Source organism: Cheilinus undulatus, linkage group 14 (assembly GCF_018320785.1).
Source record: "Cheilinus undulatus linkage group 14, ASM1832078v1, whole genome shotgun sequence".
NCBI lineage: Eukaryota > Metazoa > Chordata > Actinopteri > Labriformes > Labridae > Cheilinus > Cheilinus undulatus.
The window spans coordinates 33419829-33434666 of record NC_054878.1 but is presented as its reverse complement, the minus strand read 5'-3'; the positions used below and the strand labels follow the sequence as shown (position 1 = coordinate 33434666).

The 14838-nt window shown below is 40.4% G+C and overlaps 1 protein-coding gene and 1 pseudogene across 5 annotated transcripts in view; one reads left to right on the top strand and one right to left on the bottom strand.

The window, feature by feature from the left end:
* Positions 1–14838, top strand: part of gphnb (gephyrin b) — a 202170-nt gene that overhangs the window by 48036 nt on the left and 139296 nt on the right. The window lies entirely within an intron of this gene.
* Positions 13300–13739, bottom strand: LOC121520919 (annotated as a pseudogene).

The following is a 14838-nucleotide window of genomic DNA, read 5'->3' as shown; positions in this document are numbered from 1 at the left end:
TCATCTTCCTTCCTATTATTCTTCTTTCTGACTCTTTGCATGTGTTATATTTATCCCATTGTATGTCTCTTTTCTTCTCTCCTCCCTTACCAGTCATTTCCTCCTTGTACCTACTTGCTTCCCTCTCCTGCTCTCTTTATCCACCCCCCCCCTTTTTGCTTTCTCAGTATTCCCATTGCAGCTCTCTCTGTTCCACCTCCTCTCATCCAGTGTGAGTTGCTCTCTTAATCCTGTCAGGGTTAGGCTGCAGCTCACCCTCTCCTTAACTCCACATGTCCATCCTTTTCCTCCTCTGCCTCCATCTCTCTCCTGGGAGACGGGGCGGGTGGGCGAGGGGGGGAGAGGGTTTGGGGAGCCTTGCCTTTCCTCGCCTGGGACACAGCTGTGAAGAAGAGACCCGTCTCCCCCTCTCTGTCTTCTTTCCTGCGCACATCTGGTGCATGTGCGGAGGGGGAGACTGGGCCATGTTGTGCTGTGTTGTTTTGTCCTTGGCTCAGCATGGGCGCCGGATTTTGGCCGGCACGGTTACGCTTGAGTAGGTTTGGATTTGAGATGCGGATCGGCCCACTGCTGTACCCACACGGATGAGCCGGGCTCCTTTGGTGTCGATGGTTATTAAGCCGTTAGAGTAATTATTAGCTGCAGTATTAGCGTGGGCCTTGTGCTTTTTTTTTGTTTGTTTTTTTATTTTGTGTCCCTCCGTAGTGTTCTTCAATGGCAGGCTTGGCAGTAGCAGGTGGAGTGTTGCACTCCTTGCATTATGTAACCCTACCCCAATTTAGATCTGACTTCAAATAAATGAAAATCAAGCTGCTGGTTGGCTCCTTTCCCCGCGGTTATAAATAGCATTTTCAAATCTTATCTAGAAACAGTGTTGTAGAAGGGGGGGCTTTGAAATGCAGCCTGACGATTAGGATCCCATTGTTCCGCTCCACACCCCCTCTATTCTCCCGGCTGCTTACAGTAAGCCTGAGGATCTGTGTATGTGTGAGTGTGTATCCGCACATGTGTTCGCATTCATCTGTATCACAGTGTGATTGAGATAGCAGCTAATGGTAAGATAGCATGAGAACGTGCCTGGTGTGGTGGGTTTGGGAGTTTGTGAGTAATTGGTGTGCGTGTGTGTCGCTGCTGGGTGTGTCTTTGATGATGGATGCTGCTGCTTACCCCACTGCTCCTCTCAGAATTAACAAGGTTGCTAAGATACAGTGGGCTTATATTAGATTAGGTTATCTGCCGTTATTGCTGTTACTATATTTTACCCGGCACCGTGAAGCCTTTATTAATTTGGACATTTACCCTGCCATGGAATGAAGATGCTGGCATGTGTGCACCGCTGCTCCTCGTCTCGTGGCTTGAGGGGGTTGGATGTAGTACTAAAAGCCCCCCTCGCTACATGTCTACCCCACCCAATTACAATCTAGAGGCGGGTCCACTCCTCTATTCATCATTAAACCCATTTAATCCAAGGCCGGGGGCCCTGAGTGTTTCTATTTGACACAGAACGAGCCAGTGAGAAAGGAGGCAGGAAGCAGTGATATCACTTCAGTGGAGGCTTATTGGTGTGCAGAGGTGTTGTCCCTCCCACCAGCAGATGTCAGCCCAATCCAGTGTTTGACCTCCGTAGTAGCTTCTCCAGGGCTGGAGGGGCCGTTGGCACTGCTGTTAGCAGATAAAGAGCAAGAAACAAAAGAAATGCCAAGTGGGCTGATTAGACCGAGAAGGCAGTTCTCTGGATTTACTCATTTCCAAGCACATGTATAGATGTAGTCATACATTTTTGGACCAATAAAATCAAGCATTTATGTCAGGGTGATGCACAAAGCTGATCCAAACCTTTTAATACAACATTTATCATTATACTGAAATGAGCTGTCCTTCTTTCCCTCTCCTAGAAGGTTATTTCATATCCAAAATAAGGAGAAAATGCTGCACTGAGCTACTAAGGCTAAGTGCTTCCTTTCTTTCACTGCAAAGATGTGAAAATCATTCTAAGGCTAGCTTACAAAAGGAACCTAGAGCAGCCACTAAACTCAGCATTCACAAGAAAGCCTGTTGTATCTCTACATAAGAATATGTTTTACTGCACAAGCACTGTATGATCTTCTCTTCCATTCAACTTCACCATGTAAATACATTAAGGATACATGGGAGGGCGGTTACTTGTCCTTTTTAGTACAAGAGACACATTTGCACCATGGGTGAAGTTATAAACCAAGTTAGAGTACCCACCTGTGATTTATGGTGCTCCTAAAGGACACAGTGTGTATTCTTCATCAGTATGCATTGCCTTGCTATGATTTTGACTCTGCTTTGCTGTTGCCAGAGGAGACCCCAATGCCACAGATGTCAGCAGCTCTGTCATTCTGTAGAATATTAAACACTTTCAAAGGTGCAGTTTAACCGTATGTAGTGTGGACCGATTAAAGTTTAGAGCTGAACTCCGTGTGAATTAATTAACACTGTCAATTTTGCTGCATGTTTTACTTTATATAGAGGTGTGACTTTACCTGAACAACCTGGTTGAAGATCTGTTCTCTGGTTGTTCTTCCCAATAAGGGGAGATCATATTTTACTTTAATACTCCTCAATAGTTACTCCATACTTAAAGTAAACTTTAAATTGAATATTTCTGTACCTTTACTGCAGTAGATTTTTAAACCAGTACTTTTATTTCTACTTCAGTAAATTTTAACCAGAGTAACAGCACGTTTGAGTACCATAGTCGTGTAATTCTTCCACCTCTGTGTACAGATGTACTGGTTTAACACGTGTACTGGCAACTATTAACTCTTTTAGCAAACATCAGCCATCGTCATGAACTGATGTCAGTATCAGATGTGTTGTTTCAGTTTAATTCTGCCTCACCTGCTAATTCAGAGAAAATATTTATTATTTGGCTGAAAAATTGACCTGTTGGGCAAACTCTGATCTGTTTTTGTTTATGGTCAATGATGGGAGATTTTTTTCCCTTGTGGGAGTGCTGCACCAAAAGAAGTAATGAAGAAAAACATGAACATTGATACTGGTACAATCATCGGCTGATTTATTTTGAATGGTATCGGCATCAGCCCTGTTTTGCAATTAATGCATCTGTGGTGTAAATTATTGGCCAGTATCATGACCTTTGCTGTTTATTTGAGTTAAATTTCTTCAACCCAGGTCACCAACTTTGGCCAGTGACACACCTGTAGTATTACAGACTGCAGAATGCTGAGTTGACTACTCAGCAAACTTAAGAAAGAATGTATTTCACTCAGTGTTGTTAAGACAAACAGATTAATCTAAACATTGACAGCAACCACAGTGCTAATTCAGTAACTATTCACAACTTCATCATTATTTTCTATCCCGGGCTTTTCAGCCAGGTAAAAACATGAAACACAGAAAGCAAAATCTGCTTTGCAAGGTCAAACTAGGAATGCATAGATATCACATATTTCCAGAACAAGTATGAGTACTTGTATTGACACTTCCGATACCAAGAACAAATAGAAGTACTTATTAATACTTGAACTTTTCTTGAAATTATTTTGAAAGTTTTCATTTCATCAGATGGTCTTCATCGCTCTTCTTGACAACTTATCAGTGCATAGTTTTCATTATCCTCTTTTTCCCTCATTTATATTTAAAATTAACAAACTGGCACCAGCTTTGACTACATACATAATGAGAGGCTAACATCATGCTTTAAAATGACACACAGTATCTGCAGTGTTTTATTGGTATGAGTACTTTGGCTTGGTATCAGTACTGATATCTGTGCATCCCTGGCTCTAACCTCTCTTTATCTCCTAATGATGGGCCACCACACTAGGAGATAATGGCAAAGGTCAGGACAGATTGAACCATGGAATTGTAAAACACTGACACTAAGTTCACTGCACATCCCTACTGGTTGAGTTCAGAGAAAGTGCAGTTGGTGCTGGGATTTTTTTTTTTTAATTACATCAGTACTGTCCCAAAAAGTCAACTTATGGTTGATGATGTCACCTAGGAACTTGCAGCTGGGAACATGTTCCACAGCCCCCCTTAACTGTTGTTAAAAGTGGTGGAGATATGACAATTTGCATTATATGTTAGCTCCAAAGTAATGGACGAAAATGTGCATCAGCTGCCAATGAGAACAAGCTTGTTAAAATGTTCACTACTTCAGTACTTATTAATACCACATGCTTAAAAACAATACAGTCTCCAATGTTCTTACTACTCCCTCCACCTCTTGTCAGTAAGTTTGTTGCTTCTATGTTTGGTGCTTGTCTTTTGGACTTTTTGGCTATTGGTTTTGGATCTAGGACTTTGGATGTTACACTGATACACCCGATACTACCCCTGCCTGGCTTACATTTTCAAAACCATTTCATTTTCATTTATGGTTGATTGTATTGAAAGCACTGAAGTTTTACAAACGCATAAGATCCACAGTCATATTTGCATCCAAAACTGAAGCAAATGAAGGAGAAAAGAGAATCGTGAGCAGCGGTGGTCCATTCAAATTCATAGCTCAGCTGATCTTTCTTAAAGCTCCTAAGACAAAGCAGGCCATGTTGAATTTGTCCTGTGAATCAGTAAATATGTTTATTCAAGGAAAAAGTCCCATCCTGCTTTCTTTGAATGGTCAAATGCATCACTCAACAGTCATATTTGCCCTAGAAAATCTGAAGAATTTGTCTGCCACCTACCCCTGTGGCAGAATTTCAGACATAAAAAATTACTACTTAGATAAAATCTGCCTTTTTGATGATGGTCCTGCTGGCTTTTGTTGGTGCTAAAGAGGTGTCAGTGTTAATTTCAGCCTATTTCATAATCAGTTTATCACTCCTCACAGGAGCTTTAAGTCGTTTTGGTGTCCCATTAGAGTGTACAGACATAGAGCAGAGCAAAGTGATAGTAGAGGGGACATTGCTAGTGTTTTTTGTGCAATTTATACAGTACAAAAGTTTGCTTATAAGTTTTAGTAATGAAAAAAAAAAAATCCAGATGTCCAGAGCGTCTATTTCTGCTACTGTGATACTGATATAGTAATCATTTATTACCGTATCAAAGTTTGAAATTCTGGCATCGTGACCGCCCTGATCCGAAACATCAAGAGAGCCAGATTTCTGTCGCTTTCTTTCAAGAGCAGCAGCATAATGACAGATAAGTGCTGTCATAATTGGACTGGAAGCAGTTTTTGGCTCACACAGCTCTGGACACTTTGTCTGTTTTGTGATTTGTGGAGCAAGATATGTAAAAGTGCTGATCCGTGGCGAGCTGTCCAAGGCGTCTGTGTGTAGGAGTGCTCAGGTACCTGATGAGTGTCTGTTAGTTGTCCATAATTACCCTTAAATGTATTCACTAAGATATTGTGCGTGTAAGCGGTGTATGTGAGGCTGAGTGTGTGTATGTGAGGACGTGCTATAAGGGAAAACCCCATTAGCGTGAGATCCCGAGGAGATAATGAGTGCTGACTGCTTTATGTCCTGGAAATGATGGAGTGGAACATAGTAGCAGTTTATGAATCCTCTCTGCCAGACTGACAGCACTTAGCATGCTAGCTGGCTAAGCTACTGCATACAGATGAACAGCAGCTAGCCTGAAAAGCACTTTTAGCCTAGCATGCTAACTTGACCTCTATCGTGACCAGGCAAAAAAGTAGTCTGCTTACTTTCCTAGCTATATTTATTTACACTTTACATGTTAGCAAAAATGCTACCTGTGCTATCAATGGCAGTATTTGTCATACTGTAGCTGTGCCCTGGTTTTAAAAAGCCAAACAAGTATAGTAGGCTAAAACCAGTGGTCAGTTCTCAGAATGTTCTGGACACCTTCTCCTATTGCTACCATAACTTGTCAGCAAAAGACAAGTCATCTACATTGACAAGCTAACCCTTAGCAATGGGCTAAAGTTTCCTGAGCGCTACTCACTGTTGGCTCAGTGGGTCAGTAAGCCACCTAGACAGACAAAGTTACAGTGTAAGGAAACCCAGCAGCTTTAGTTAAGTATTGTTATATCTAAGACATTCAAAGCATGTACTGTATTATCATCAGCAGCAACAGGTGGGGTAGCCATTGTTGTTATGGTCTGTGGCCTGCGTACCTTTTAATATGACCACGGTGTAACATTAACTTTATTGCACAGCAGCTACTAGGTGTTTCCAGTAGCTACGATTCTGTTGTTGGGAAACTATGTTTTATATTCCAAATCGTGTACATATATGCAATATATATATATATATATATATACATATATATATTGCATATATGTGTGGGTGTGTGGGGGTGTGTCTGTGTGTGTGTGTGTATGTATGATATGAAACACATGCTCTGTTTTCCCTCATCAACATGATCAATATAAGCCCTCCTCCCAATAAAGCATTTCTCTGTGAACAGCACACTTAAGAGACATCCACAGCATGACCAGGAGCTCGTGGCAACAGTACTACCCACCAACATTTTTTGCCTAAGGCCCACCTAAGATTAAGCCAAAATCTCAAGGTACACCTTCTCTATATTCATGCAAAAAATTCTCTTCACATGACTTTATTTGATGTATAGTTGTAGTAATAATGCATGGTTGTTCAAATCCACAACACACACCTCAACATGGCCTTCACCATCTGAGAGCAACTGGAGTACATGAATGCACTGTAAAATGTACTTTTTCAGCGTACATTTCAGCTATTTCTGCCTTATTCACAATTGTTGATTGAAGCAATCTGCTGCTAAAAGTCCAAAATGTTTAGTACCTGTTTTTAAGGCATTTTTTATGCCTAATTATTCAGAATATGTACACACAAAACAAAGGCAGAGCTAGAAAATACCAGAAATACCACAGAAAAATGTTAGCTTTCTAAGAGGTTGTCCAGTTTTTTGATACCTACCTTATTCAGTGATAGGATAAGAAATATCTTTGCAAACTCATATTAAAGTATCTTAAGTTGCAGTCAAAGTAATCATGCATGGTTGTACACACTGCTTTAGACCGGTGTTACTCAACCCTGCACATGTTGCCAAGAAACACAAATGATTTGCAGTTATATTTTTCTTTATTAACAGTTTTTAATTTGCTCTTATTGCTTTTATTTTTGGTGATGTGGCTTTTCTGGGATCCCGCTGCCCTCTCATGAGCCTATGTAGAAAATGAACAGCACACGTTCCTGCCTTTCCTACGCTTACAAGGAAAGCCTGAGGCAGGAGAAGAGGCAGCAATAAACCCAGAGCAGAGAAGACATCAACCACAACAGAATGACATTGATTAAGTCGGATATAGCATAAAGGAGGAGCTGGGGTGGAGGAGGGTTGCAAAACGCAGCTTCCAGAAAGAACAGCAAAATGTAGCCAGCGTTTAGATACTGCAGCATGAGTGGGATTAGTTGATAGCATGCTTAATTATTTTCCAAGTAAGACTTAAAAGTGCCATGAGTGATCACAAAGAGCCAAGCATTGAGTATCACTGCCCTAGACCATGCTACTTGCCACATCCAACCTTTACTCTGCCTATAAGGTGTGGTCTTTGTTATTTTTTTAACAGATTATTTCCCCATGCTCCTGCTAATATGCTAGGACATCCAGAGCATGACTGCGGTATATATACAGTACATACCGTATATGACGGAAAAATGCTAATTTTAAGATAAAAACAATTTAAAATAAAGCAGTTTTGTTAAATACCCCCACCATTCAGCTCAAAATCTTTACAGCTCTCATCCTGCACTAGTTGTGATATTTTTGAAGGCAAATGATTTTATGAGTAAACATGTAGGAGATTGCAGTCTGGAGAAAAGGAGAAACAATGCTGAAACATAACCTTTTGATTGCTTTTGCTAAGAGGACCCTGTACCCAGAAGTAAGGGTGGGACAACTGTCGATTTTGTCACTCTGAGAAATAATCTGTCTAATGGTAATCACTATTATTATGCATTAATTTGGCAAAACTGTTGTGTTTGAATGGTGAAAATCTGTTTAACCACATTGGATTTTTATCTTCAGTATGTCTGAAGGCAGAAAAGTCCTAATCACCCTCAAAGTTTCAGTTATTGTTTAGTTTAACATCAGCATAATGTGAGCATGGTGACTTACACTGAACAAGAAAAAAACATAAATGAAGCTGAACATTTGACCTGTGGAATAAACATTCCTGTGAACATTATAACGAAATCCTCTATATGGTGTCAGAAAGACAGTAAACTGGCTTAGAAGCACTTACTGTGTGGTTGTACTGCGCAGACATGGTCATTGGATTTCCTCCCATGATGCATTACCCTCAAGCGTTCCTCTTTTCTCCATCCTAAGCAATAATTCTTTCTGTGTTTTCCCATGCATTTTCTCTCTTTATTGACTTTTATTCCTCCCTGATCAGTTCCGGCCTCTGTGGTCTCTTGATGTCTTCCCCTGTGTCCTGATCTCTCCTGCTCTGCTTTGGTTTAGCCATTAACCCTTCGTGTGTTGTTAGCGTTTGTGTTGGGGTGTATACATCTCGATCCCTGCGTAATGCTTCTGAAGTTCAGGCCTCCTGCTCTCCTCCCACCGCTGTAGCCTGGGGACATTTAGGCTTCTGCACACTCACACTCCCAAAGGGGGAGGCAAATAAAAGATGGTGGGAGCCAATAAAGACATATAGTTGAAAAGACAGATTATACATAAAAAAAAAATCAATGATACTATGGTCAAACCTTAGAACTTTAAAGGCAAAAGCTAACTTTACTGGCTTTGAAAGATAACTGCTACACTACTGAAAACTGTCCATGTAAAAAAAAACAAATGACTGTCTAGATAGAAAAAGAGACATGTTAACAGATACCAGTGCTAAACACATTTTGTCCACAAATTCCCAGCAGTAATCTGTGTGTTGCATAGTTTGTACAAGGAAAGCTTGAAATGACAGTATCAGATGCCTGTACATCATTCTATAAAGGGTTAAATGTATTCCCTTAGCAACGTATTATTCCCATTGAAGCACTGAATGAGCAAACGCTAAAGCTTGCAAATGCAAATGTTATGGTTTAAAATGTGACCATGCTCACTGATGACTTTCTACTACATAAGACATTTAAAACAGAAGCTTGCACTTTTGACAAATTTTTCTTCTTTTTTGCCAATTTAGCTTATTTTTGCTGTGTGACGCCTTTTTATCAAGTTTGTTTTGCCATTTTAAACCCTTTTTTGCACTTTATGCCCATTTTTCGCCGTGGTATTGTCATTTTTTAGACTTTAAACCCATTTTGGCCACTTAACACCAATTTCTGCCGTTTTTTTCCACTGTTTCTCCACTTTTCTCTCATTTTGCCACTAGTTTTGACACTTTTCTCCCATTTTGACACAGTTTTGCTAATTTTTGATACTCTACACCCATTTTTGGCACTCTGCACCCATTTTTCTGTTTTTTGCTCTATTTTCGTTTTTTCCTTTTTTCAGCTTTTCCGTTCTATACCCATTTCAGCCACATCACACCCATGTTTGCCACTTCTTTTTGCCAGTTTTCCACCATTTATTCCCCTTTGGCCCAGTTTGCCCTTTCTACCATTTTTGGCACTTTTTGCCCATTTTGACCTTTTTCTCACTTACGACCCATTTTGGCTCCTTTTAGCCCATGTTTATAAATTTCTAATGCAATTCTTTGTCAATTTTTGCTACTTTTTTGCCAATTTTTAACTGTTTTTTTTTTCACTGCACACCCATGTTTGCCACTTCTTCTTGTCAGTTTTTTCCATTTATTGCCTTTTGCCCAGTTTGCCATTTGCTTCCATTTTTGCCAAATTTTGCCCATTTTTACCATTTGTTTCCCACTTTCAACCCATTTTTGCAGCTTTAAGCCATGTTTGCCCTTTTGTCTTTTTGCTCTTTTTTTTGTCCAATCTTTGCCACTTTCTGCTAGTTTTTAGAATTTGTTTCGCCACTTTGCCCATTTCCTTTTCTTTCTTTGGATCTTTTCACAATTCTATTATTTTTCCCTTTATTGTTGTCTCAGTTTCTTCGACTTCATTTTCTTAAATCTTTCTTACATCCTGACTTTTGGGCAAATTATGACTTAGCTCCGAACACTGACATTACTTTCCTTATCATTTTGTTCTGTTTACCCATTGTCATTGAGAACATCACCAATAAAAAGGTAATTCCTTTTTAAGAAAAGGAGTTTACATTTTAAAAAGTTTATATTGTAGGACATTATAAATCAATAAAATTAATTTTTGTTGCTTTGATTAAATAGGTTATTAGTAAAATTATATGTGAAAATTATCGTAGCACAAATTTTTTATCCCCTATATTGCGATTGCAAATTAATATGCAGTTATTTTTAGGTTCCTCGTCTCATGTGTTGTTCAACAACACAAGCAAGAAATTCTATAAAACAAACACAAAGTTAAACTAGGGATAAAAGATTTAGAAAAAAAATATCTTTTTGTGATTTTGGCTTGTAAAGCAAATTTGATATCAATTTCTATGTTAAAGGGGATGATCATTTTTCATATCATTCTCATTTTGATGAAGAAAAACAAATATATGAACAAGAAAAGTAGGATTTTTGTCATAAAAATAAACAAAAAAAGACACTTGAATGTTTGCATAATGTGTAGAGCATGAAAAAAGAGAAAAGATTGTATTAAACTGGTATTTTGACAAATTTCAGATTAAAGCGATATTGCACTGTTGAGGATTTGAAAATTGCAGCAGGCCATGTTGCGATTTAATCAAATTTGTGATTGATTTCCCAGCCCTAGTTAATAGTTAGGTTAAAAGTAAATACAGATTAACTTTATAATGGACCATGATTTTCACGACCTTTGTGACCCCCACTTTGGTTTGGCCTCAGAAAGCTCCTCCCTTATGGGCGGCCTTGGTTGTGATAGCACGTTTAAAAAGTTCCCCTCTTTCACATAGTTCACATCCCAATGACATTTTATTTTTATCCAGTGTATCCAATGTAAATTAAAGGAGGAGAGCAGAATGGACAGAAATAAACAAAAAAAGGAAAATTAAAATGTTACAGCTTCTATTGAAAGTGCATGAAGAGGATTTGAGCCTCAGCTTGTCTGTCCATGTTTCCCCACAGAGCAGCAGGATGACATATTGGAAGAGACCGACTGTCTGTCTGGCCTTTTCTGTCTGTCTGCTAGTTGTTGTCCAGCCATGTAGAAGCATTGACCTTTAGCTCGCTGTGGACTGTGGGGAGTAGCGCCCCCTGGGGGTGGGACGGGGTCACTGCGTTACGTCTTCACTTTCGCCATGACCTCAGATGCATTGGTAGGAAGAGGAGTCAAATCGACGTCTGCTGTGCTTATGAAGCCTCTGGTTTCTCCTACATGGCGGGGCAACGATGTGGTGCGGGGCAGATTTACCTGAAGGGGCGTAGCTTGGGAAGTGGGTGGGAGCAGTGTCATGAATTCTTGCGCACCTTTTTCCCTCACTCCCTGCTTTTCTCTCTCCCCATGTCTTCTCCTCCTGCACAGGATCACATTAATATTCCTTTGAAGCCTGTTTCAGCTGTAGCCAGATCTTCTCCCTCTTTTTGTCTCCCCCCTTCATTCTTTTCCTCGCCATTGTTTTGCAGAAGGGATCGCTTTCAGCGCCGTTTCTACCAGTGCAGCACTCAGGGAGGGGCATTTTTATTACCTTCAGTCAGGAGTTCCCCCTTGTTGCACACAAACACATATAGATAGCGGGGTGGTGGGTACCGATGCCTTTGACAGAGCGTGTTGATTGGTTCAGAATGGTTGCTGCCTCTTGTAGGAGAGTGGAGCGGCTATTTTTAGATCAAGGGGTAGCTGGGAGAGAAAGACTGAGGAGGGCTGTGTGTGTAAGGAATACTGCAGTCTTGAAGGAAGTTCCCCATCGCACACACAAACCCACACATGCACTTCTGCAGCAGTGCCCCTCTAAAGCCAGGGTAGGCTGCTGTGTCTTCCATGTGCTTGTGCTCCCCTTTTTTTCTCTCCTCCTTCAACCTTTTTTTTCCTCGTCTCCCCCGCCTCCCCCCTTCTCTCTCTCTCTCTCTCCCGCAGTCTTTCTGTCTCTCTTGTTTCACCCTCTCTCTCTTTTCTGAGCTGTGCAAATGTCAGCACTCTCCCATTTATTTGCCAGAGCCCAGAGCAACGTCCTGCACCCTCTGTTTACCTCCACTGCTGCCCCCATCGGCACTACTCCACCCCCCTCCCTTCACTCCACCACCTTACATCCTTTTCATCCCCCTCCATCTCCGTCTCCATCTCCATCCTTTTCAGCTCTTTCCCGTCACATCCCCTCCCTTTGACACCCTACTTCCATTTTTTACACCATTCTTGCTTCACCCATCCACTCTCTTGCCCTCCCTTCCCCTCGTTTATGGATCATGGCACTTCATTTGAGTCGCATGATGACATTTCCAGTCTTGTCTACAACTAGCGCGTCAAGTTTTTTGGATTAAGTCCACTGCATTACCACTACCAACAACGCCACCCTCGCAAAACGCCCTCAGGTGCTTCCTTCTTTGATTCTATTTTAAGACGCCAGCTTGTCCGTTCATGTTTGGCCCCCGTCAGATCAGAAAGCACCTTGTCCCTCTCTTCCTCCTGCTCCTCTGTCGCTTTATGTCGCTTTGTTATATTTTTTTTTTTTCATTTTCCTCTTCTTGTGTCTTCATCATGCTCCCTGTCTCGCTCCATCCGTCACTCCATCCGTCAGCGATCACAGCGATGACTCATGTGGCTCACACCTGCTCTGCAGTCGCTGGGCCGCCCTGGTTTAGTGAGGAAGGAGAGGGTGGAGACGATGAAGGTGTGGCTTTTCCACAGAGACTTTCCTACAGGTGGAGCCATCACTTTATTTACATGGTGGCCATATTTGATCGGGACTGGACTCTAGCAGGAAGTCACGGTCAATAGTCAATAATAGCTGAAAAAGGGTGACACGGCGAGAGCAACTAAAGATGTTGTGTTGAACAAGTGTTTTTTTTTTAAGCAGTGAAGTTCAGACAAAAACTGTGTTTAACTGTTAAAACTGTTTTTTGATTTATAAATCATGGTTGATATACTCTGGTTTTCTCGACAAAAAATACAAAAAACCCTCTTTAATGTCAAAGTGAAAACAGATTTCTACAATGTCAATTAACACTAGAACTGCCAACGGGTAAAATTTACCCAAGGCTATTCTTAAGTTGTATCTTACTCGTGTGTTTACAGTTTTAAAGACTGTCAGTCTTTTTCTCCTAAAAGTTTGTTAAATAGCACCTGATGTCATAAAAAATCTTTGCCTAAACCCAAATTTTGTTAATGGGCATTTATTTATTTATTTATTTTTATTACTTTTAAAACTATTCAGATCATTTAATGGTTACAATGACTACAATTTGTTCAGGATGTGGCCAGCTAGTCAGGAGTCCGTGAGAGGACCAAGAACAGCAACTGCCTCAATTTCCACCAGTCCACCTCTGGGAAGAGCAGCGACTTGGTATGCAGCTCTGGCAGGGAAGTTACTGGTGAAAAATGTTTTGTAGACATCGTTGACGCTGTTAAAATCTTTGATATCAGCGAGCAGCACTGTCGGTGTAGTCACAGCCAGCAGCTTTGAGGCTCTCCCTCATATTAATGGGAGCCTGTTTGGCTTGGGCCTGCACTCCTCCGTCTACCAGCTGACCAGAAGCCACATCCAGTCCCAGCTGACCTGAGATGTACATCGTTCTGTCCACAACCACTGACTGGCTGTGCGGGCCGATGGCAGCCGGAGCAGATGTTGTGTTGATGATTCTTCTGATGAGCGCAGACATGTTTTGGATATTTTTTTCTCCCAACTTTTCCACTCTTCAGAATCGCTGTGAATGCTGTTGCGGTTTTGCCGTTATGGGCATTTATATCTAAAACCACCATGCAGGTCAAATTTACCCCATGAGAAAGCCTTGATTTTCCCACTGTTTTATTTCATAAATAGATGGTGCAATGGAAATGCCATCTCTCTATTGCAGCAATGCCTAATCAGTAGTCATAGATCAACCTTCAACATGAATACAACAGGGAAAAAAGACATTTACCATTGTTAAATATAAAAAGGTTATCTCAGTGCTTTTAATGAAGAAGAATCCGGTGATGAGGAGTTTCGGGATTAGCAGTCAGTCCAAAGACAATTTTCTATGTGACGGATCTTCCAACAGTGATCTAGTTTGCTATCTGAAGTTAAAAAGCTGTTCAACGTCAGTGATTAACTAACAGTCCTCGATCAGTGCTATTTATGAAAATCAAGGCACTTTAATGACAGTTAAATTTGACCTGTTGGCTGTTTAAGGTATATAGAGATCCATGGCGGTTCTAGTGTTAAATAAAAATATGTGATGTTAAATAAGTGATTGCATAAATATTCACCCCCTTTAAAGAAAAGAAAAGAACTTATGCACTCATCACAGTCAAAAAATAGTTCTTTTTAAAAAGTTTCAACATTTTTGTGAGTGAATTAATATTGGTAACCCCATTTGTTGATTTCTTTTATGTCCTTTGTTTGAAAATGCAAAGTTTTAATTGTAACCTTTCTTCTCCAAATTCATACCCTACCAATATAATGCAACTTCAAAAAAAATATCAGACTTATTTTAGGGGGCAGACGTCAAAATTATTGAACTTCAACATGGTGTGTCATGGTTTTACAATAATTACGAAACTTTTAGTGCAGTTACATTAAGAAAAAATGATGGATGATGGAAGATTTTTTTTAGTTTGAGAAGCATTATTTTTGCCCATATGATGCATAAATTTGTTTGCATTTTAAATTTATATTTTTGTTCAAAATTGTGTTAATATAGTGCATACATGTGTCCAATAAGTGAAAAAATTCAAGGAAAGCACCCCCACAGGTTGCTCTTTGTTTGGGCTTAGCCCCAGATATTTAACACATCCA